At 34.8% G+C, this 23,554-nt stretch overlaps 1 protein-coding gene across 48 annotated transcripts in view; it reads right to left on the bottom strand.

The window, feature by feature from the left end:
* Positions 1-23,554, bottom strand: part of LOC143249631 (catenin delta-2-like) — a 136,749-nt gene that overhangs the window by 86,708 nt on the left and 26,487 nt on the right. For 30 of the 48 annotated variants that reach the window (XR_013027875.1, XR_013027874.1, XR_013027873.1 and 27 more), the window contains exons 2-3: positions 22,354-22,539; positions 21,335-21,586 (exon numbers count right to left, since the gene is read on the bottom strand). The exons of 12 other annotated variants lie outside the window; for them this stretch is intronic. The gene's annotated coding sequence lies outside the window, so the exon portion shown is untranslated. Of the gene's footprint in view, positions 1-3,536; positions 3,623-21,334; positions 21,587-22,353; positions 22,540-23,554 lie in introns of those variants that run through there. 6 more of the 48 variants (XM_076499824.1, XM_076499818.1, XM_076499820.1 and 3 more) reach the window with 6 other exon arrangements.

Below are 23,554 nucleotides of genomic sequence, written 5' to 3'. Positions count from 1 at the left end.
TTAGAAAAATAACTTTTCACAAGCAAATACTTTGATTAATTTCTCACTGTGAAAAGGGTCCACATCTACAATGTTCTATTCTATGTGATCATTTAATGTTGCAAAAAGGATTTTAAGAAAGTGGTATTTAATTCATTTCCTTTATTAGAAAGAACTATGAGATATCAGAAGCAACTTAAAATACGACGTATTGATACGGTTGTGCTAATATCGTCACCATTTCAGAATTTTGAATTTATTTTAGCTCGAAGTCTGTAAGCAAAATACTTTAAGGTCCAAAGCAAGTTTTATCTGCATGATTCTGCGGCTAAGTCGTCAAATATGGGAAAACTTGAAAAGTCAGAAAGCGTTACGTTAAATCTTTCAAGTTTCTAAGTGGAGGCCACAGAATGTGCATATCACACATTCAGTGCTCATAAGTTGAGACATCTCACAAGAAATATTCCTCTACATATTCTAAAAACACAATCTTTCGGAATGAATAAAGGTAATCTGAGTTGTATTCGAACGCACTCACTGGTTTCTGTATCTGATTATCCAAACGTGATCCAGTTTTTCGAATATTTATTAGTATGAAGATTTTATTATTTCAAATACAATCATTTTATCTACTTTTCTAAGTTAGTTTGTTTGATTAGTAATACCGATAAAGCGAAGAGTGAACATTTTTTTCTTTAAACTTGAAAGTATCAAAACTTAAAGTGTCTCAGTCACTAATGTCTCAAGAAGCGCAGTTTTATAATTAAACATTGTAATATCGCTATTTATATTTAAAAAGAAGCTAACCTAAGTTTGAATAACAACTGGTGTTATTCTCAATAACTAATTTGGCTCTTGTTATTATTAAAGGTTATGTTAAAACGTAAAAGGTCGACAGTCAACAAAAATATTTTTGTTAAATAATTTTGTTATATTATAATAACGGTTGGTCAAAATTGTTTACAATATATATAGTCTTAGTTTGTTTAGTATTTTTATTCCAGATGTGCTGACACAGAAATGTTATTTTATCTGAAATTTCATACACAGAATACTTTTAACTTATTAACCAAAATGATAATCATGTAACCCAGTCAAAAAAAGAAAGCTTCGAGTAAGATGACGTCAACAATATTGCTAAAGGCTACTATAACAATTAATCTGCATACACAACGTACGACTGGCACCCAGTTACATAACAATACTTGTCACACTATCTCTCTTAAAACAATCAACTTTTAACACTCTTGTTATAAAAAGTAAATCATTACTTATATGATCATTATATGCTAGATTACTAAATACACCAAGTAATAATTTTTACACTAAACAGCCTTGTTTATCTGACAAGGTACTTGGGGGAAAGACGTTAATTTTTCTAAGCTCAGAGAAAACTTTTTGTGCAATAATCTTTTATGCAGTTTGGAACAAATTCTTTGTAAGTTTCTAACATATTGTCAAGTAATCGTACTATTTCTGTATAAACCTCGCCGATATTAATTGTAATTACAGTTTAACATTTACCAAAACTCGTTTAATGACTTAAAACTACATATACATGACCTCAAGCTCTTGCACAAACATCTATATGGTGTTATTCATAATTGTTCAAATTACCATTTGTTTGATGATGAGAAAAATGTCTTAGTCATAGGGCTATATTTTCTAATCCCATAAGAAAGTTACTGAAGAGTATTATTTTCTAGGTTTTAAAACTCTTTACAACAATTATCAAAATGTCAAATGGAAATATGAGCACGAAACTTTTGAACATTTTAAAGCACAAATTATTGTTTATGTCTTCGGGATGTTGCATAATTTTAGACTCAAATAACATAAAATAAACTTAAACAAGGGCGAAACGCGGGTTTTGGTATCTTGAAAAATTGTAAGGATGTTGTAATCACTAAATCAGATAAAGATTTATTTGTTTGTTTGAATTTCGCGCAAAGCTACATGAGAGCTATCTGCGCTAACCGTCCCTAATTTACCACTGTAAGACTAGAAGGAAAATAGCTAGTCATCACCACTCACCGCCAACTCTTGGGCTACTCTTACCAACGAACAGTGGGATTTACAATCGCATTATAACGCCCCCACGGCTGAAAGGGCGAGCAAGTTTGGAGTGACGGATATTCGAACCCGCGACCCTCAAATTAGGAGTCGAGTGCCTTAACTACCTGGCCATGCTGGGCTCAGATTAAGATATTGGGGTTGTGACTTTGAATAATGTGGAAGCTATTTTAAGAAATACGGCCGAGTTTATACACATTAGGAATTAATTTTCCACGGTAACCAGGGAAGCCAAACTGACGAGATACCTTTTAAGGTTTAAAAAGAAAAACAAAAACTTATCGTCATAACGAAAGAAATATACCAAAAATTGAGACCAACGAGTTCAAGGTGTGGGAATAGTATATGGATTCTTAGCGATTCACAAACAGAGATATTCAGTTAACACCAGTCGTTTCTAGTACAGGCTAACAATCAACCATTAATAAGATCTTTGACTGTTTCTGAAAAAGTTTATATAGAATGAATATTCTTTTAGAATACTTTTAAACTTGTTAATAGCTTAAAACAGACATAGTTTACTAATGGTTTTCATTATGTTAGCTATGATATCGGGGCACTCTTTACAAACGTACATCTAGATAAAACCACTGATCTTTGTTCTAAATTTTTCGTTTGCTAATTGATAATTTTAAGTGAAATACAACATCCTCAATACCTCTCAATACCTCAATACAATATCCTCAATACTCCATACTAGCTAGTACTAAGGTCTATAAATTCAGCACACATGAATAAGGCCATATTCTCAGCAACATTAATTAAGTAACAGCCAACCTTTTATGTTTCTACTATCACCTTTTTGTGTTTAGCTTTCAGTTGAGATACGAACAATTTCACCTGCTATTCGGTAAGGAAGGTCGAAGTATCACTATAGTCAGCAGTAGGATAAAAGCAGCTACGGACGTAATATTGTTGTACGATATCTACCAAAGTAATTCTAAACGGTTCCCTATGAGTGTCGTTTGGAACTTTCTATTCATCTTGCACTTAGTTTAATGTAAAGCGCGTGATGCGCTCACAGATTTCACTTACCCTCCTACTTCAAATTACTTTTTTACAGCCTCAAGAGTGGGGAAAACGCCTTATTTTTTAGCCAATAAAAATGCCCGAAGAATTTCAGTTCAAATTAGGAATTTAAGAATTAAACACGAAGCAATACAACGGCCTATCTCTGCTCTGCCCATCACGGGTATCGAAACCCGGTTTCCAGCGATGTAAATCCGCGGACATACTATACCACTGCGCAACTGTGAGGCATCAAATAAAGAAAAACCAGATTGCGTAGTTATTGTTTTTTTTCAACAAAAATGTCCCCCACTGGCTCATAAGGGCCCTGTTAAAAAATTATATTTACAAGATCAGGTAAAACGTATCTTTATCGGAATATAGTTGAAAAGGACTCTCCAGATTTAACACTCTGCAGTTGTAAAAACAAAACACTCTACAACGTTAAAATCCACAACACCAGGAGTACTACCAACCACTGTTCAAACGTTCGTTGATGTGTCAATTTCCAGTTTATTTCCACGTCATTTTCCATTCCTAGGAAGAATTTCTTGTTATTAAACTAAAAAAGAAAAAAAAAAAAAAAACAGCTATTAGCCCAAAGACGAGGATGTAATGAATCGTGAAAATGTTAAGAAAATAATATAATATTAACGTCAATCGTTGAATATGAGGTTTGTACTAAAATCTTGGTAATGTTATCAAAAAACAGGGCATACACTCTATTGAAAATGGGGTCTGACGTTACTTGTCAATAATACAATAAACAAGTTCATCAGTAGCTCTGTACTAAATATAATGGTTTATAACACTAAACTTAGGGATTCGATCCATGCGGTGGACACAGTGCAGATCTCCTATTGTGAAACTTTGGGCTAAAGATACAGATAAAAAGGTAATGAAGAAAATTATTAAAATATATTCATTATATAAATCTTCCTTACCTGAGTAAGATTAGATTAATTATCATCTGTCTGGGAGCGATAATGTCTTAAACTTAGAACTGACTGTTTTCTGAAATAGTGTTAACAAAAACATTAGTCTTACCAACCTAACTCTCTGCTTAATTCGTATCCAAGATACCACGCAATCAAACTCGAACTGTCATCACATCGACATTATTTTATTTTAGGTAGTTCTGTAGGATCTTTAGGGAAGACTTACGCAATTCTTACTTTTTTGTATGACTGGAAGAGGTAGTATGTGTAATAAATTAGTGTTAAGCTATCTTCTGCCCTTGTGACTAAATGATATCCCTTATGTCCACGCACGCTAATACGATCACGTGAATAAACCGCGTTCTTTCACTTTCAAACACTCAAGTGACTAAACCATGTCCTCTTGTAATAATTTTAAGGCATAATTAGTAGATAATCAGAAATGTAAGCAAAGAGTTCTTAGTCGACAGCCCGCTGGAAAGCTAAGGTATTTACGATATAAGATGACTGATAAACCTCTGAGCAAGTTGAGAACACAAAACAGTAAAGATGAACACTCTATTACTAAAAAATCATCAAAATGACTGCAGAAGGTGAAGTGACAAAAACTACTGTTATTTCAGATAAAGAAGATGAAAATTTGATTAGATCAAAGCAGAACGAAATTTAGAATACTTGTACTGAGGCTATCGGTAGTTTGTAGTTTAAGCAATAATTATTAATAGACAAAACTGACGATAAAGTCCAGGATCTTCACCTCCACGTACGCACACACTTGATGGTAATGTAAAGCTAACTATACTGAACACCCTAGCCTGAAACGGAGAACTCTCACACATATCTTCCCTGTTACCAAAATCAATCTTCCTTTGAAGTGTAGTCGGCGTCTTAGCGACAATCAATCAGGTTCAGGATATCTGGCATTTTCATTATCTTACGTACCAAAATATTTTAGTTATATGAGAACAGTTTCCAAAAAAAAAAAAAAACACAGAGTTTTCGTGTCCCCAGAATATCCAGAATGAACGAAAGCTAGCGATTCGTTCCATTTTCAGCACAAGTGTTTATGTTACAAGCTCTGGTTATGGCATTACAGAAGTAATATATAAGCTCATTTTTCTGGTTAAATCCAGGAAATAATATATACATGTTCATACATGCAAAGTAAATTTTGATGTATCGTGAAGCACAGCGTTACACTTCCGCGCTCACGCACACTCACGCAGCCATATGACCGAATCACATCCTTTCACTTTCAAGCACGCATGTCGTCATGTAACTAAACCAGGTCTTATCATGCTCACACACAGTCATGTAAGCATAAGATAAACGTACATCCTAACACGTTCATGTAGACTCGTAAAGAAAGAACTTTTGTTCAAAACAAGATAATTACTAAATCACGAGTGTCGGAAGCAAACATATAATCGTGGGATAAGGAACCATAATAAAACATAAGTTTTCCTTGATACAGAAAATAGGGCCACAAATTAACGCTTGAGCTTACAACACATAACTTCGTTTCACTGTGCACACTACCTGCCCATTACCACTTCCGATACAACTGTCAATAGACACATCGAGAAAATAAATTATGGAATGATATAAAAGTGCAAGCGTCTACAGAAAGATACGATAGTTACTATCCTATAAATACATATAAAGAAAAGGTAGCGATTATAAATATTATACGTGTTAGTTTACACAGTTTGCAGGTCTATGAAGTTCCAAACCGTGTATATAAAATGTTTGGCAAACAATGAATTCACGTAACACATACATTAATAAGGATCAGTAACAACATCAGAGCTTGTTTTAAAACTAAAATAGCACTGACAATATCTGAGCTTCAGCCAATACTGATAGGGTATAACATTATTCTGTTAATGTATTTCAATAGAAGTTTTAGAAAAACGGACAATTATTCATAAACAGAGAAAATGAAGACAACAGTTAATTCGATAAACAGGAAAATAAGTCAACATCTATGGACAGACCTATGCTGTCGTGACAACCCACTAAAATAGAGTTTGGAGTTGGAACATTATAAGAAGCCTGCAAATTTAAATTACATAAAAGTTGCTTTAGGCTTAAATAACGGACTTTTCATAATTCCGCTAAGCGGATTTCGAAAATAATACTTTTTTTTTTCTATGACATATGATATTTTTTACAAATTGGGAAGAAAGAAACTCTCACTTACATCAAATTATTATTTAGTTTGTCACAATGAACAGTTTTTATAATTATGCTTGTTAAAAAAATACAAACTGAAGAAAAGGGAAGAACATTGGTGTCAAGTGAATATATATCCTCATCCATCCTGATTTGTATTGTTGTTTTTTTGTACGAAATCTACGTTTTTAGTCTCAAAACTACATATTGTGATCTGTCTTTTATGTATTCCATCTGGAGCATCTCGTTTTAACGACCAGCGGTAAATAGCTAGCATGCTGATGTTCCACCTCCCCTAATATCTCCTGCCGATTTCCCTGATGTCTTGATGAAACCATTCCTCTTGTTGGTCTCTGGCGGCGGTGAAATTTTCAGGGAAATAGCCAATATATGAGTGTAAGAAGTGAACTTTCAAGCTCATATTACAACCCAACTCTCTGAATTTATGGAGCATGTTTTTGACAATACTTTCGTAGTTTGTATCCTTGTTGTTTCCTTTAAAAATTCAATAACATCTTTAAAGATAATTCACATTTCTTTTTCAGTTTTCCTCATTGTCCTTTAGAACTGTTCATCAAAAGTCAATTTCCTGATCTGAAGCCCAACAAAAATCCCTTAAGTTTCGCTTCTGAAAGAGCTGAGAATTATCCACAATGACACTTGAAACAATCGCCATCTTTATCTAAAGCCTTTACAAGCTGCTTCATCAAATCCAGTTTTATGTGAAGTGGAAGTATATGACTTTCTTTGTGTCACCAAAGTTTCAAGTTCAATGGTTTTCGATTTTGGTATCAGGCTGACTCTGCATGGTCATTGTTTCTTTATCCGATGCTGATTTCGTGATCTGCTGTCCCATTCACACAAAAGACATGGAAACCTTGTAAAACTAGAATGTTGACCCAACTACAAACAAATTACTTTTTACGTATGCACAAGGTAGCCAACCATATTCTTTGTATTTGACCTTATTAAGAAGAAGTATGAAATTTTCGTAAGCTTCCCTCAAGTGAACCAAATTAGCAATAGGACCATATGAGTATATGTTAGCATTGTGAAGGAAAACATCTCTTAGAATTAGTTTAGGGCCCGGCATGGCCAGGTGGGTTAAGGCGTACGACTCATAATCTGAGGGTCGCGGGTTCGCATCCCGGTCGCACCAAACATGCTCGCCCTTTCAGCCGTGGGGGCGTTATAATGTGTCGGTCAATCCCACTATTCGTTGGTAAAAGAGTAGCCCAAGAGTTGGCGGTGGGTGGTAATGACTAGTTGCTTTCCCTCTAGTCTTACACTGCTAAATTAGGGACGGCTAGCGCAGATAGTCCTTGAGTAGCTTTGCGCGAAATTAAAAAAACAAAACATAAAAACAAACAAAAAAAAATAGTTTGGAGGAATCATTGAACAATCGTCCCTCACATGGTTTATAAACAGCAGCTCCTATCTTTAGTATTAATGCAGCAAAATTGTTGCAATAAAACAGTTAACTTTCTTGTGAAAAGTATGATATAAATTCTTTCTCACGATTTCTGTGCCAGTAAAATGATGTTTCTGGAGAATGTAGGCCCTCAGCCCGAAGTCTGGGCCCAAAAATATCTCTAGAATCCTTTTGAAGATCCAAATCTCTCACCAAATCATAAAGTTCACATTCTGTGAAAATGAAAAGTTCACCAGACGTTTGACGTTGAAAACAATACCCAACATCATTTCTATTAACATCAAATGCAGAAACAGATGAAACTGTACTAAAAGAAGGTTCAGGCCTCATAGCAGACTGAAAGTACATATAAGAAGTTTCCTTTTTTATTTTGAGTGTTGTAGCCTGCCTTGCATATTACATGAGCAAAAACAGCAATCATCTTTGTGGTTTCCAGAGCTTTGGAATTCCAAAAATGTTTTCTTACGTTTGGCCCATTTTCTCAACTCTTCAACACAATATTATTCAAAACCCATTATTTGTGTTAGCTTTCAAGTTTTATTCCAAAATACGAATTCTGTAATGCTTTGCCTTCGTTCCTTTACATCAAATTTGCCATACATATAACACAACCTCTTGTCGCCATAGCAATTAATAAATAACATTTAAAAGAAAAAAATATTATAAATGTGAACGAACAAACAAATCTTATTTAGAAATGACGTCATGAGGCCTGTTACCTGTTTATATACTAGTGGTGTATTTCTTGTGGATTCTAAAACGATCGATAAGACCTCACGTCGCAACTGATCACGGGAAATCTATAGCCAGTGTTTATCAACATTTTGAGCATAACAAAGTGTGATCCAATTTCAGAGGTTTACATATGACGTTTTGTGAAAAATCTGTACGTGATGAAGAAAAATGAATGTTATTTTCGGAATCAGTGTAAAAGGATTACTGTAAAACATGTAAAAATTTCAAAACAATAAAATTAACGCAGGCCTGTGTTATTTACTAGGGAAATTTACACTTATCTTCAAATCGTTTTCCTACCATGTTATATTTTGAAAACAAATATAATGATACTTTAAAATTAAATTATTGAAATTGATCTAATCATATTGGTGACAAAGTTTCTTATTTAAGTGACAAAACTTTCATTAGAAAATATAAAACATTGTTTTGTACTCAGTGTTACTTGGTTGAACGTTTGGAAAAGACATTGCTTGTAAAGTCTGTTTAATCGACACCAGAAGAATAACATATTTTGTGGACCAATAACTTATACTTTTCTTTTCTTTACAACTTATCATTCCTTTCGTAATTGCGTGAGAAGGGAACAGGGTCCATACATTAGCTATACAGGTGGATTAATATACAAAAGTAAAAAAAAAAATTCTAAGACGTTTCTGTGTATTGAAAACATGGATTTGTTTGTCTATACAAAAATAGAAGAATCAGAGACTCACAACTGTATAAAGTAGGAATGAACAAGATATTGTTAAGGTCCCCTTGAGAGGTTGTGCAGAGAAAGTTTTATTACTCATGCCCATTCCAACCTTGTTTCCTCACTTTTTGGTACACCCATTTCTACACTTCCAATTTTTTAAAATATTTTTCGGCTTCTTCGTGCACTATTTTCAAACATGGTGACATGATCTTATGCATCATTCATTCACTTATGTTGGTCTTCTGTATGTATATCATTAGTGTGGGTGTGCAACATAATGTTACGCTGCATATAAAATAGTCCATGACTGCAACTTACTTAATTTACAATACGTATAATAAATTCCTCGCAAATAGGCGAAACTTATCTTCTAGCCTAGATAGTGAAGCTTCTCTTAAGGCTAACCCTATGTTGGCATAACCCACACTACTCACACTTTGCAGATAGTGAAGCTTCACTTAAGGCTAACCCTATGTTGGCATAACCCACACGACTCACACTTTGCAGATCTTGTCACACAATATTGCAGATTGAGAAGACCACACCTCTTAACTGTCTTGTTAAACCACACCTACTTAATATACGGAGTGAGCGAGCGGAAGATATGTGTTTTAAAATGGTGTCTCTTTTCAAGGTATTACCTTAAGTAGGTCAAATGACTCTTCTGTTTAGTAATGTTCAATACAGAAAAACGCTGGCATGTGGTATCTGTGCTATTTATTACACAGCTACAGCGTTCACCAATGCCAGTCAGTCAGTGATATTGAGGAATTTGTGGTTTTGTGAATTTTTTTCTATCTGCTTTGCATGGTTCTATGACTTGTAATTGTGTATAAGGTTTATCACCTTAAGGTGTTTTTCAAATAGTTTGGAGATTTATTATTTGGTTGTTAAAGGTATATATAGGAGTAAATACTTTGTATTGCATCTATTGTGTATCTGCCACATTCTTACTGTAAGTACTACTGCATTTATGAGGAAGAGCAGATATACACGTGTCAATTTTGTGATGACGACAAAGAGGAAACGTTCGTCGTCCAGCCATCAAAACAGAAATCTTTATCGATCTTGTTTCGCAAAGAAACACGTGAAACAAAACATTTAAACAACGAAAAAAATCTTTTATTACTATATTGTCATGCGCATAACCAAGAAAATGAAAAAAACAAAACAATTACAGTTAATTTGTTAAAAATAATCGTATTTTTAAGGACCAAAAAAGATTCCACTGCAATAAATATCGATTTATTTAACAGCGCTATTTAATGAGCAGGAGAGAAAAGAAGTTTCATTATAGTTAATTTTGATTTATTAAAGAGTGACGTAAGATAAAATTGAGACTCACGCTGTATCGAAGCACACTCATAAAAATAATGAAGATTAATGTTTTCTTTGTAACAGGTAAGAAAAGGTTTTGATATGATACACGAAAATGCTTTTGATTCACACAAAGACGTTGTAGCAAATCCTTTAGACGTTATTGCTGTCACTTATGCTAACGCCATCTCTAAAATTATTTGGTTTCCCCTAGGAAAATTTGCAGTCAGTAAAACATTGTAATGTTGCCATTTTAAGCCATTTCTTCTTGATAGTCTTGCTGCTTTAACAACAGGCTATGCTTTATTAAAGTATAAATAATATGCTGGTAAAGGACTAAGCTTGACTATCACCAGTGATATGCTGTGCTAATATAGTACTAGATTTCTTAACAGCCTAGCATGGCCAGGTGGGTTAAGGCGTTCGACTCGTAATCTGAGGGCTGCAGGTTCGAATCCCGGTCGCACTAAACATGCTCGCCCTTTCAGCCCTGGGGGCGTTATAATGTGACGGTCAATCCCACTATTCGTTGTTAAAAGAGTAGCCCAAGAGTTGGTGATGGGTGATGATGACTAGCTGCCTTCATTCTAGTCTTACACTCCTAAATTAGGAGTAGCTTTGTGCGAAATTTAAAAACAAAACAAAAAAAGGTTTCTTAACAATCGCAATTATGTAATATGATAAGGTTAGTGAAAAATTATATGAATAGGTGTCGATTAACTACGCACAGAAAGGTTTTTTTACAAAGTGTTATTCATATACACCTTCTGGTATATCCGAACTTTTCAGTCCCACAAAACAAACGGTCGCTTGCAGTATCATAAATTTGTGATTCAGTGTGAATTGGTGAGATTCACAATAACAGAAATTAAACACGAAGTGCAACAACAAGTTAATAAACAGTGGATACTTCATGAATGTATTCATTATTGGTTATGATTTTATACTTGTTTATAAAGGAGTTTAGAACATATTACAAAACGCTGTTGTAAATGTATTTTTTTAATTGTGAACACCGTACTTACAAATCCATCATTTAATTAGTTTGTTTGTTATAAATTTCGTATGAAGCTATATGATGGCTATCTGTGCTAGCCGTTCCTAATTTGGCAATGTAAGACGATATTTTATTATCAAGTAGTAAGATTGACCATCATATCATAATGCCCCCATGGCTGAAAGGGCATGTTTGGCGTGATTAGGAGTCGAGCGCCTTAACCACCTGGCCATGCCAGGCCACACATTTTAATTAGTATGGTATTTAGACTTTTAGTTAGATATTTGTAAGCGCTGATCTTTCTGTTTTGAAATGTTACATAATTGATCAACATGTTAAAAAACAAAACTTTGTGATTTATTGGAGAAATAAAAACAATCCAATTATAATTAACTCATGTGTTTATAGGCTCCTACATCCAATAAACATCATTTGCTGGAGTTCTGTTTCTTGCATCCACGGAAACGCATTATTAATCTTAAAATAATAAAACATTAGCATTCTAGCCAAATTAACTTGGATTATCTTACTGCTGTGGTATGTAAAATATACCATATGATTCTTACATCTTAGTTTTCAAAATTTTCACGCGTACGCACATTTGGATGCACAAGCAGTATTAGCATGTAAAAAAGACTACTCCTGGAGTGTAGCTAACTTGTTAGTGTCTCACTTACTCATTGTCGTAAGTTATTCCCTTTTGCTCGTGCTGAACTTTCCCACTGGAGAACTATAGGGCTTAGTACCATGTACGTATTCTAGTGAGATCAACTGTGCAAAAACTATGTACTTTGTATTACTCACGGAAGGATAAGGTGATATAGATGACCAGTACACTCTGGAATAACCGTCCCTACTGTGATCTCTATATAGCGGTTAACACTAATATTCTTATTATTACTTCTATTAAAATCTCTCAACATGTCAAGAGTAATGGTGTCTTGTTTGATCGTTAACTAAATAAAGATTACTTTCTCTTAGTTTTACTTTGTTGTTTTTTTTTGGGGGGGGACTCAGAAAGATAAAAAAATCTCAGTTTTAACCCAGCATAACATTTTATGCAGTTGTTTTTTCTTGCGCTACAATTTTTAACTGTAAGATTAGCGCATCCGAAAAGACCATACTGTCAAAGTTTACACGATAGTAAACTAGTCTTAAACTTGTTACGAATATTACAGTAATTTAACATGTCTACACGAAAACGTATCTAATTATTTCTAACTTTAATCACCTTTACTGTGAACTTTGACTGCCTGATGCTCTTTAACACGCACTGAATTTTACAATTATGTTGCTACTGTGACTTAACGTCTCATACTGATTTCCATCAGAATCGAATTATCAACGTTTACGCCAATAAAACACTGTCAAACAATAGCACCGATTAATCGAGCCTCTGAATGTAACACATTTTTTGTTTCTAAAAAAATCAAGCATCTTAGTACCGCAGTATATAACACACTTATCAACAAGTAATAGAGATCCCCTCAATTTTTAATATAGTAGTCGTTCGGAGTCAGAGAATGTTCTGAATCTAAAATTCAAAATTTTCTCAATTTTTTTAAAAATAAGAACTTTGTTTTACATCGTAGGTAAAACATGTTATTGTAAAATAAAAAATAAAAACATTTGCAAATAATATCAACTTTATTACGTTTTTTCAATATTTAAATAAGGTTTATCAAAGTGAGCGACTAACGATGGTTTAATTTAAATTTTTATAACTACTATTAGAAGGCACGGTAGCATTATATATTGCGTGTAAATGGATCTTTGTATCAGATTAGTAAATTAGTTGAATCGATTTAAGAGTATTACTTCTCACCTAGAATCGAAACTGGAAACAGCACATAGCTTCAAAAACAAACTTTTTATGGTGCAAAGGTTTTGTTCAATAAATTGCATTACTTAAGAATTCGTGGGACACCACAAAATAAACTTAACTGTATCTAACTAAATCTTGTGCGTGAACAAACGTATTCTTTACGATATCTATATTGTGATTCAATAGACATTATTATTTTAGTTAACTTTTCTAAGCAGCTGCTATGTTCAGCTTTAGTGAATTCTGCTCTGAATCTACGAATAATGTTCTATGCTCTACGTAAATCAACCGAAGAGTTTGTATAGAAACAGACTTCGAAATGCAAGTTTGAATTGCAGTTATCAATTTACTTGGAAATGGTGCCTATTTCTCATATCTAAATATTCCACGTGTGTACTATAAACAAGGAATCTTCTCCGCAAAGGTAACAAATTGCGCGTCATATTCAATCAAGGTCAAAAGGTTCGATTGTTGTTGTTTTCTTCTGCCAAAATATTTAATTATTTTTAAATGATGACTCATTTGCCTGCATAAGGTGTAACTATGACATTATCTAGTAGAAATAATTATTGCATTTGTTTTGGAGAAAAATGACGAGAAGTGAGGGTAGCAATATCTCGTATCACAACATGCAAAGAGTTAATAGGCATCACATTTTGGGAAAAGTAAACAGGCTATTGAAATTATACGTAAACAGTTGATGCACTCAATATGTCAAAGATCATCATGTTCCAATACTAGTGAAGTGACTAGATGGCTGTGTGACAGTAATCTAAAACGTGAACAATGAAAATTATACATAAAAATATATATAATAACATTAGAAGAGTGACACGCACCGTAAAGATTAATATCATATTCAATGACTCTCGTAACTCACTTCAGATCTAAGATTGAGAACTGTGATTTTTATATAGTTACTTTATTTTTTCCTTTAATGGGAAGCGCCATGAATCCTAGCATCTACAATACGGCATTCCAAGCCACGTCGCGCTCGGTATGGCCAAATGGTTAAGGCGTTCGACTCACAATATGAGGGTCGCGGGTTCGAATCCCCGTCGCACCAAACTTGCTTGCCCTTTCAGTCGTGGGGCGTTATAATATTACGATCAATCCCACTATTCGTTAGTAAAAGAATAGCCTAAGAGTTGGCGATGGGTGGTGGTGACTAGCTGCCTTCTCATTAGTCTTACTGCTAAATTATGGACGGTTAATGCGGATTGCCCTCGTGTAGCTTTGCGTGAAATTCAAAACAAACAAACAAACAATGTGGGCCACGTCAGGCCTGCACAGTCAGATTACGTCGGCCATCAATACCTTTTAATAGCAGATGTGGGTGCTGCAAAGCGTGCCACGTCTGGCCACAGTTGCTCCTCCCCCTCACGTGTTCAACATCTTAACTGTCATTAGTACTTCATTTACTGTATATATTGTGCATTTTTTTTACACTCGCACAGAGGAAAATTTAAAATAATCTGTATACTGCTATGTGGAAGATCACTGTATTGGTTGAATAAATTTATGCGATAAACTTTGATTTATATATTTAAGCCAATAAATAATTACTAACCAGCAAACAATAACTAAAAGACACATAAATGATTGAATAAAAAAGCAGCAACACAATATTGATACTTGATTCCGAGGTGCTAAACATTTACTGACACAAACATTAACTTTCATAACTAGAACGTTATTGGAATTGCTAAAAACAGCCTAAGATCAAACATTTAAATATTTAGTTAGTGTAGTCTTGAACGATTATAATAATTTAAGTAATTTAAAATTTATGACGATAATTTGTGATGAACTTAGGTTTAGAATACTGAAATACTTGCCCTTTTAGAGCGTCCAACAGAACTATTGTGTTCTGTGGTTAGAATGAAAAGCCCTTTTATGGATTTTACTACAGAAAACTGTTGCATGAAAGTCAAAGCTGTAGTGATTCGACCAAACTCTGACGACCTGTAATGAATATATAACTAACACTCTAGGCCGATCTAAGACTTATTTTCTGAGCAGGTGTCACTACAATTTTCCAATAAATGAGTTACATAGATTTTAGATTTTGTGATGCCCAAAGGACGTGGTATGTGAAATTGTTGTGAGACAGCACGATCAATAATATCACGTATTTCATTTAAAAACAATACTTTCAAAAATTGAAACTGTTACCACAAGGAGCAGATGTATACGTGTTATATATATAATCGTTAAACGGTATGATCGGCTAAGACAAGACTGGCCAAAGAAGACAGTGGTGTAACACCTATTATATAGGGACTTTTTTATACGTCTTAATGAACATAAAGTCAAATACATCGATACATCTGAGTAAATGCCGTTAAAAGTTATCAACTTGATACATTATACATTTCAATAAATTTAGCATGTTAAAAAGTGTCACATTCATGCATAGACTGGTGGTTAAAAACAACAAGTTGTGCCTAATAAGGTGGTATAATGTGACGGTCAATACCACTATTCGTTGGTAAAAGAGTTGTCCAAGAATTGGCGAAGGGTGGTGATGACTAGCTTACCTTCCCTCTAATCTTACACAGCCAAGTTAGGGACGCCTAGCCCAGATAGCCCTCGTGTAGCTTTGCGGGAAATTTAAAAAACAAACAAACGAAAAGGTGAAATAAGCCGCATGCCAAGCAAACGCGCGTTGTGTGGGCTGTGGGGAGAATCACCACATTACACATTGTACAAAACAGAACCCCAAACCCAAATGCTGCAATTGTGGGGAAGAACACACGGCAAATTATAAAGGTTGCCAGAAATATAAATCCATAAAAAACACACTTATCGAAATTAAAAATCCCAACATGAACAAGCCGCCACCACCACGAACAATTAAGGAACCCACACCTACCACTCCAGCACCACAAAGTACAACTACACAGACAAACACATACGCTGCAGTGGTTAAAAATTCATCATCCCGACAGGAATAACCATTACCAAGTGAAGAGGAAATACCAAAACCACCTAAAAATACACAACCAACAACAATTGAAACAACATTGACATCTGCCATAACTTCCACCTTCTCGGAAATAATGGCAGAATATACAAATCCCACAAACACCAACAGTCTCACAGACATAATTGTTAAAATCATATTGGAAAACATACACAAGTTCTTGCCGCAAATTTTAACCTCCATCATAAACTCTACTAGACATGGATAACTTCACAGTTCTACACATCAATATCCAGGGTGCTCTTGCTTCCAAGAAACATGAGATTGAAGATACAACAAGCTCCATAAAACCTGATGTAATCATAATTAGTGAAACTCTTCTATATAACTACCATAGATTTAAATTAAACGGCTACTCTACTATTAGACATGACAGGAAGGATAATAGAGATCCAAACAGAGGTCTTTTATTATTGTATAAGACTGAACTTATAGTTCAGGAACTTACTATCCCTTCCAGTAATGAATCTATAGTTATTAATGTAAAAACGCAAAATCAGACAGACGTTACTGTGGCGGGCATCTACTGCTCGCCTAGTACAGTGTTAGATGTAAATCTATTGAATATATTGTATAATAGCAACTGTAATCTTATTATTATCGGCGACCTAAACAGTAAACATATAGCATTCAACTGTCGTTGCTCAAACGCAAATGGCAAATTACTTTATCAATTTCTGGACGAATCAAACATGACTTTATTAAACGATGCAACACCGACACATATCTCGTACGCACATGGCACCAGTGAAATACTGGACCTATGCCTGTGTTCGTCAAATATGAGTCGCAAATTCGTAAATTTTCATGTTGGTCACGATATAGATAGTGATCACCTTCCAGTTTGGTGTATCTTCAATCTCACCCCCCACTTAAATAAAATCATAGTGAGAGACCAACTGAACTACAAAAAAGCTAATTGGCCAGTTTTCCAAACTATATTAAATGAAACCTTACCTCCAGAAGCACTACATATTGCCGCGGACGCATCAGATATAGATGCATACTGTCATATCATCTCTGAGTGTCTAAAACATGCAGCTAACAGTTCGATACCGAAACAAAAACACTTCACAACAACTCATTCATGGCAACCACATAAAGATATAATACACTTAATTAAAAACAGACGTATACTCCGCAGACAGTACATTCAAAATCGCAACCCCACACTTAAAACTCAGATAAACACAATAAGAAATAAAATACGAAACTTAATCAGACAACAGAAACAAGAAAACTGGGACACCTTCTGTTCCGATCTAAATCATAAAACTGATCCTAAACAATTCTGGACACATTTGAAAAGATTTACAAACACAGGAACAACAAACACAGTATATCCACCACTGGAACTGGATGGAGAAACAGCATACACTAACACAGAAAAAGCCGAGATATTTAAAAAACACCTAGAGAACACGTTCAAAACACATCATGAACCAGACATGAACAGATACTTTTATAATACAGTCACAAACTTTATTGACCAAAACAGAAGCATTTTTACACCTAAATTTCCAGTCAACAATATTACACACCAAGAAAAAAAACAAAAGACTGGAGCACTCATCAACTGGTAAAACATATCACTGTTACAGAAGTAGTAACTGCTATTAAAAACACAAAAACAAAGCTCCTGGAGAAGATGGTATTCAAGCTATCCTCCTAAAACAAGGCACTCAGAGATTATATGAACACCTAACAGCGTTATTTAATCTCTCACTATCAGCTGGATATATCCCCGTTTCTTGGAAGGAAGCAATAATATTAATGTTCCAGAAAGAAGGAAAGTCATGAATAAACCAAACAACTACCGCCCGATTAGCTTAACCAGTTGTATTGGCAAAGTATTAGAGAGGATAATTAGTAATCGTCTGTCAGTTTACTTAGAAGAAAATTCAAAATTACCAGAAATTCAAAACGGATTTCGAAAACCGCCAAACTACAGACCACCTGATTCGACTTACAGAATCAATTACCGACAGCTTCAACAAAAAAGAATGCACTGTAGCTTGCTTTCTCGACATTGAGAAAGCATTTGACACAGTGTGGCATAACGGCTTAAGACATAGATTGCTTGAAATGGCATTACCCCAGGAAACTATTCGCTGGCTGTCCAACTTCCTGGATAACAGAATGTGTAAAGTAAATGTAAATGGGGCCCACTCAGGGTCCTTTTCACCCGAAGCAGGAGTCCCGCAGGGAGGGGTTGTTAGCCCTATATTATTTATCATGTACGTGAGTAATATGCCTCTGTCGGACCTAAATTTAGGTTATGAATCACAGTTCGCTGACGATGTAGCAGTCTGGAAAAGTGCCCCACTCCGTCAATAGCAGCAACGAACCTACAACCAGTCCTAAATAACATCGAAGAATACTGCCAGAAATACAGAATCAAAGTTAATATTCCAAAACCCAAGTCATAGTATTCAGCAGACTGAATAAGCTGAAAAAGATCCACCAAAACTCTATATGAATGGATCACTTTTACTGACTGCTACTTCTGCTAAATTTCTAGGTCTAACCTATGACTCAAAATTAACGTGGCTACCACATATTAAAAATGTACTGATACGAATCTGGAAAAGAGCAAACTATGCAAGAAGTCTTTCAGGTAAAATCCAAGGAACATCACCAGACAACATACTTAAAATCTACAAAACGTACATTAGACCAACAATAGAATATGCATCACCTGCCTGGATTAACATAGCACCCACACATGTACAGAAACTTCAACGTATACAAAATTCTGTACTAACTTCAGCATACAAAGTACCACGTAGCACCTCAACCACATTCATGCACAAGTATGCAAACATAGATACAATAGCTGAAAGACTCTTGCATAATTCTCTAAAATATTTCAATAAGAATTGGCACAAAAATGACTTAATGTGTGATCTCGACAGATATCACGTACATGATGTAAATGGTACTAAATACCTCTCCCCTTTTAACATATATTTAAGAAATGTAACACAAGCTGGCCACTATGCACTAGACACTTAGTCCTTGTTTCTTTTTATTTTTATAATTATTATTTTCTTTTTTAATCATTATTATTATTTTTATTTTCTTCTCTTTTGAATTATTATTCAAGTATTGAATAATAATAATTATTATTACTTTCTTTTCTGTGTGAGTGTTTGTGTTACTACAAGTAGTAGTAGCATTCTCTCAATCGAGAAAAAGGAGAAAAAATACAAAAAAAAAAATATATATATGAAAATACAAAAAAAAAATTAAATGGAAAAAAAAAAAAAAAAAAAACTCCTTGTTCGTCCATGCATGGACTGAGCCCTGAAATGGACCTGAGTATGATGTTATACTTTTACTCTGGCCCAAAGCTTAAAAAAAAAAACCAAAAAAAAAACCCTAAAGACAGACGCTATAATCGTTCGGGAGGGAGGAAGAGGTCAAATGTACCTGACCCTCCTGGGTATTTAACAACATCAATACCCAAATACCCACACAGTCAAACTTGGAAACTTGAAATAAGCCACATACAGTTTTATACTCATTTCACGAAATCCAACACTATATGTTAAAATCTACACGTAGCCACACATTGCCAGAAGAACAACGGCCTCTTGTGACTATCAGAAACCTGAAACGATCGTTGGTTGGTGATTTCACAATTACAAGCAACTTGAGAAGATGTCTTTCTTTGCACAGTTTTGGTTTATATTATTCTTACATTAGAAAATTCTTTGGATCATATACTTTCTTTATTGAATTGAATACCAACTTAGCGTTCTGAAATGTGGATCTGAGATTTCATGGGTTCCTGTCCCGTTTCTTCTGAAAATAATAACAATAAATCGCGTTTCACATTTCTAGTCACTGGATGCGCTATAGGAGTGACAGTCAAATCCCACTATTCAATCATATTAATGTAGCTAATGAGTTGGTGGTAGTAACTAGCTGATTTTTTTCTAATATATCACTTAAAAATTAGGATGGCTGGCACACATAGCCTTTCAGGAACGGCGCCTACAAGAGCTTTGGGGAGGTTAAGCCTTCTCAGATAAATTGTCTTTCGCCAACTCAATATTATAGAGTACTTATGAAAAGAGAAAGAGATCGACTGGTTTGGTTTGTTTTGAATTTCGCACAAAGCTACACGAGGGCTATCTACGCTAGCCATTCCTAATTTAGCAGTGTAAGACTGCAGGAAAGGCAGCTAGTCATCACCACCCGCCGCCAACTCTTGGGCTACTCTTTTACCAACGAATAGTAAGATTGACCGTAACATTAGAACACCCCCACGGCTGAAAGAGCGAGCGTGTTTGGTGTGACGGGGATTCGAACCTGTAACCCTTAGATTACGAGTCGAGTGCCTTAATTACCTGGCCACGCTGGGCAAAGAGAGAGATCGAAAGAAGTTGTATGCGAGTCAGTGAGAAGTATTTGCTAATTTAAGGGGATAAACTGGTTCTTCTCAACTGTACAACCCTTCACATGTGACAGAATAGCCTATCCAACCAAAAGACTCGCTCGCCACCTATATCACCCACGCGTAGTTTTACGAGATTAAGAAGTAAACGTTTTCACTTGGGTGGTATATAAAATTAAAATAAATAAAAACTCACTATTTTCTACTTTTGATGAACAAAAACGCTTTATAGTCATTTAAATATGTAGTGATAATTATATGAAATTCTTAAAACGAAAGCGATTTTCAGTCAATTCTGCAAACAGAATTTAGATTGACTGGCTTACACATCAATATAGTTTACATTGACTGACTTACATTCCAATGTGGTTTAGATTGACTGACGTACACGCCAATATGATTTAGACTGATTGACTTAAATGCCAATATGATTTAGACTGACTGACTTAAATGCCAATATAATTTAGACTGACTGACTTAAATGCCAATATGATTTAGACTGACTGACTTATATGTCAATATGGTTTATCACGGCCAAAGCACAGGCTCTCTTGCATCCAATCATGGAGTTTCATAGTCATATATTTGTCTGTGCTCAATCCAGTTGGTGTGCTTCCGTCCCTAATTCTGAACCAACAACCAGCAAAAGCCAGTTTTGCTTTATAGCTTATTCTTATTAATTATTTTGTATCGCTTATGTTTATAATAATTATTTTGTTTTTTTACTACCACATACCCACTCTGAATTAAATTATTTTAAAATTCCCTACTATGCTTAGGAAGTTTGCCACTGATCTTGGCACAGGTTTTCGTCCCTTCGGTAATCTCTGTGTCCTTCTAGTAACAATACTTAATTCTGCATGATCTAAGCAACATCTGTCCTTTTTCACATACTTTCACGCTCGTTCCACTTCAATACTTCCGTTTACTTCCAGCCTTACAGTTGACTAGGATGATCTCTGTTCCACCTTTTCTTGTTTCCACAGTCTGCATGTTACTCTCGACACCATTTACCGATCCTACTAAGTAAAATTTAGATCAATTACATGTCAGTCATAGAAATTCTAAAGTAGTTACGTCACGAGTTATACAAAGGAAATAAACACCTGCCATGCGTGCTCGTGGATTTGCATCTTAAGCAGTCCGTTGCATTCTATATCTACTGAGTAATCTTTACTTTTTTACCGGGAAAAGATGGCAACAAAAAGGTATAGATAAACAGTTGTTTTCGATATTTGAATAACACCAGTACATGGCAGTGTTTATGTACTCTAATCTGCGTATTAAAAGCAACCACGTTCATAACAATCAATGAAACTCATCTTTCTATCACATTTCTGCTGACGTTAGAATCAGCAACCTGACATGCCATGTTCACCAATTACCACAACCACACATTCTTATTCCTTATGAACATGAACGAACAAAACTTAAGTTGCCAGCTTAGCTTGTTCTCGTAACCACTGGTAACCAATGAACGCAATTAATCACACAAAACGCAATATCACACATCAGGTTCAAGTATTTAAAAGGTGGTAATATTAATTACTGAAAAGGTAATTTTAATTATCGTGTACTACAAAATTTAGTATCTCAACATCCGTAATTTCATATTTTTTATTGTTTATAAAATAAAGGTCTATGACATATTATTATGCATAATCAGACCGATGTGGAAAGAAATCGACAAATTCTATTCTAAAACTCATCAGGGTGCGTCTAAATTTCAGTTGACACCTACTGGCCGTAAATAAAATTAAAGAAACAAAAGGCAGTGAGTTTTACTCACCTCTTTATTTCATAAATTAGGCAATGTTTTCATGACGAAATAAAGGTGAAACTTGACGCTAAGTGCCTTTGCCCTGAAAGCGGAAGACTTCTGAAATTCAATCTCCTTGTCCTTTTCTGTTAAAACCTTTTTAGTAAAGTTGTGTCATCTATATAAGGCAGTCGGCACCCATTTTTACATTTCTTTCTAAATGACAAAATCCTAAAGACATATATTATGAACTACAAAACTAGTCAGTAAATATAAAACTAATCGAATTTTGACTGGTGAACTTGAATCATACAGTACACAAATATTAATTGTTTAAGAGATACATTCCAGGTACAAAACAATAGCGATGGCGTATACTTTAGTGATTTAGTCTGTATACATATATTTACACATACTATTCACACAGTTAGGGGAACAAAACTGTAAACGTAAAAAACAAAAAAATCCTAAATAAAGATAAGCTGCTTTCGCCTCTGTTTATAAATCAAGTTTTTCACAGAAGACAAACATTCGATGAATCCTCAACTTCTTTTTTGAATAGTTCTGATAATCAAGACATTTTAACCTCTGCCACCGTAGGTACGCAGGTTATTGTTTATTTGTTTTTTAAGTTTCGCGCAAAACTACACGAGGGCTATCTGCGCTAGCCCTTCCTAATTTAGCAGTGTAAGACTAGAAGGAAGATAGCTAGTCATCACCACCACCGCCAACTCTTGGGCTACTTTTTTACCAACGAATTGTGGGATAGACCGTCACATTATAATGGCTGAAAGGGCAAACATGTTTGGTGCGATGGGAATTCGAACCCTCGACTCTCGGGTTACGAGTCGAACGCCTTAACTCACCTGGCCATGCCGTGCCACGGGGGTTATGTTTCACCACGGTGTGTTTGTTTGTACGTGTGATTTTGTCACCAGGATTTCTCAAAAATGACTGAATGGAGTTGGACGAAAGTTCATATACATTTGGACTATGACTCCACTTATAAGTGAATAGTGTTTGGAGGGTCAAAGTCAAGAAAAAAATCCGTATTCGTTAATACATGGGGCCATTTTTTTTCCAATTTTTGTGTTCTATAATTTACTTTCATATAATCGGATTTTGATGAAACTTATGGACTAATTGATGGACTTATGGAGAACATTATTCCTCGTTGTAACGCCAAAAACGAACACATTTTCGTATTTTTTGAGGACGAAATATGATCAAC

The sequence above is a fragment of the Tachypleus tridentatus genome, chromosome 4 (genome assembly GCF_004210375.1).
Source record: "Tachypleus tridentatus isolate NWPU-2018 chromosome 4, ASM421037v1, whole genome shotgun sequence".
NCBI lineage: Eukaryota > Metazoa > Arthropoda > Merostomata > Xiphosura > Limulidae > Tachypleus > Tachypleus tridentatus.
This window is presented reverse-complemented; position numbering and strand designations above follow the sequence as displayed.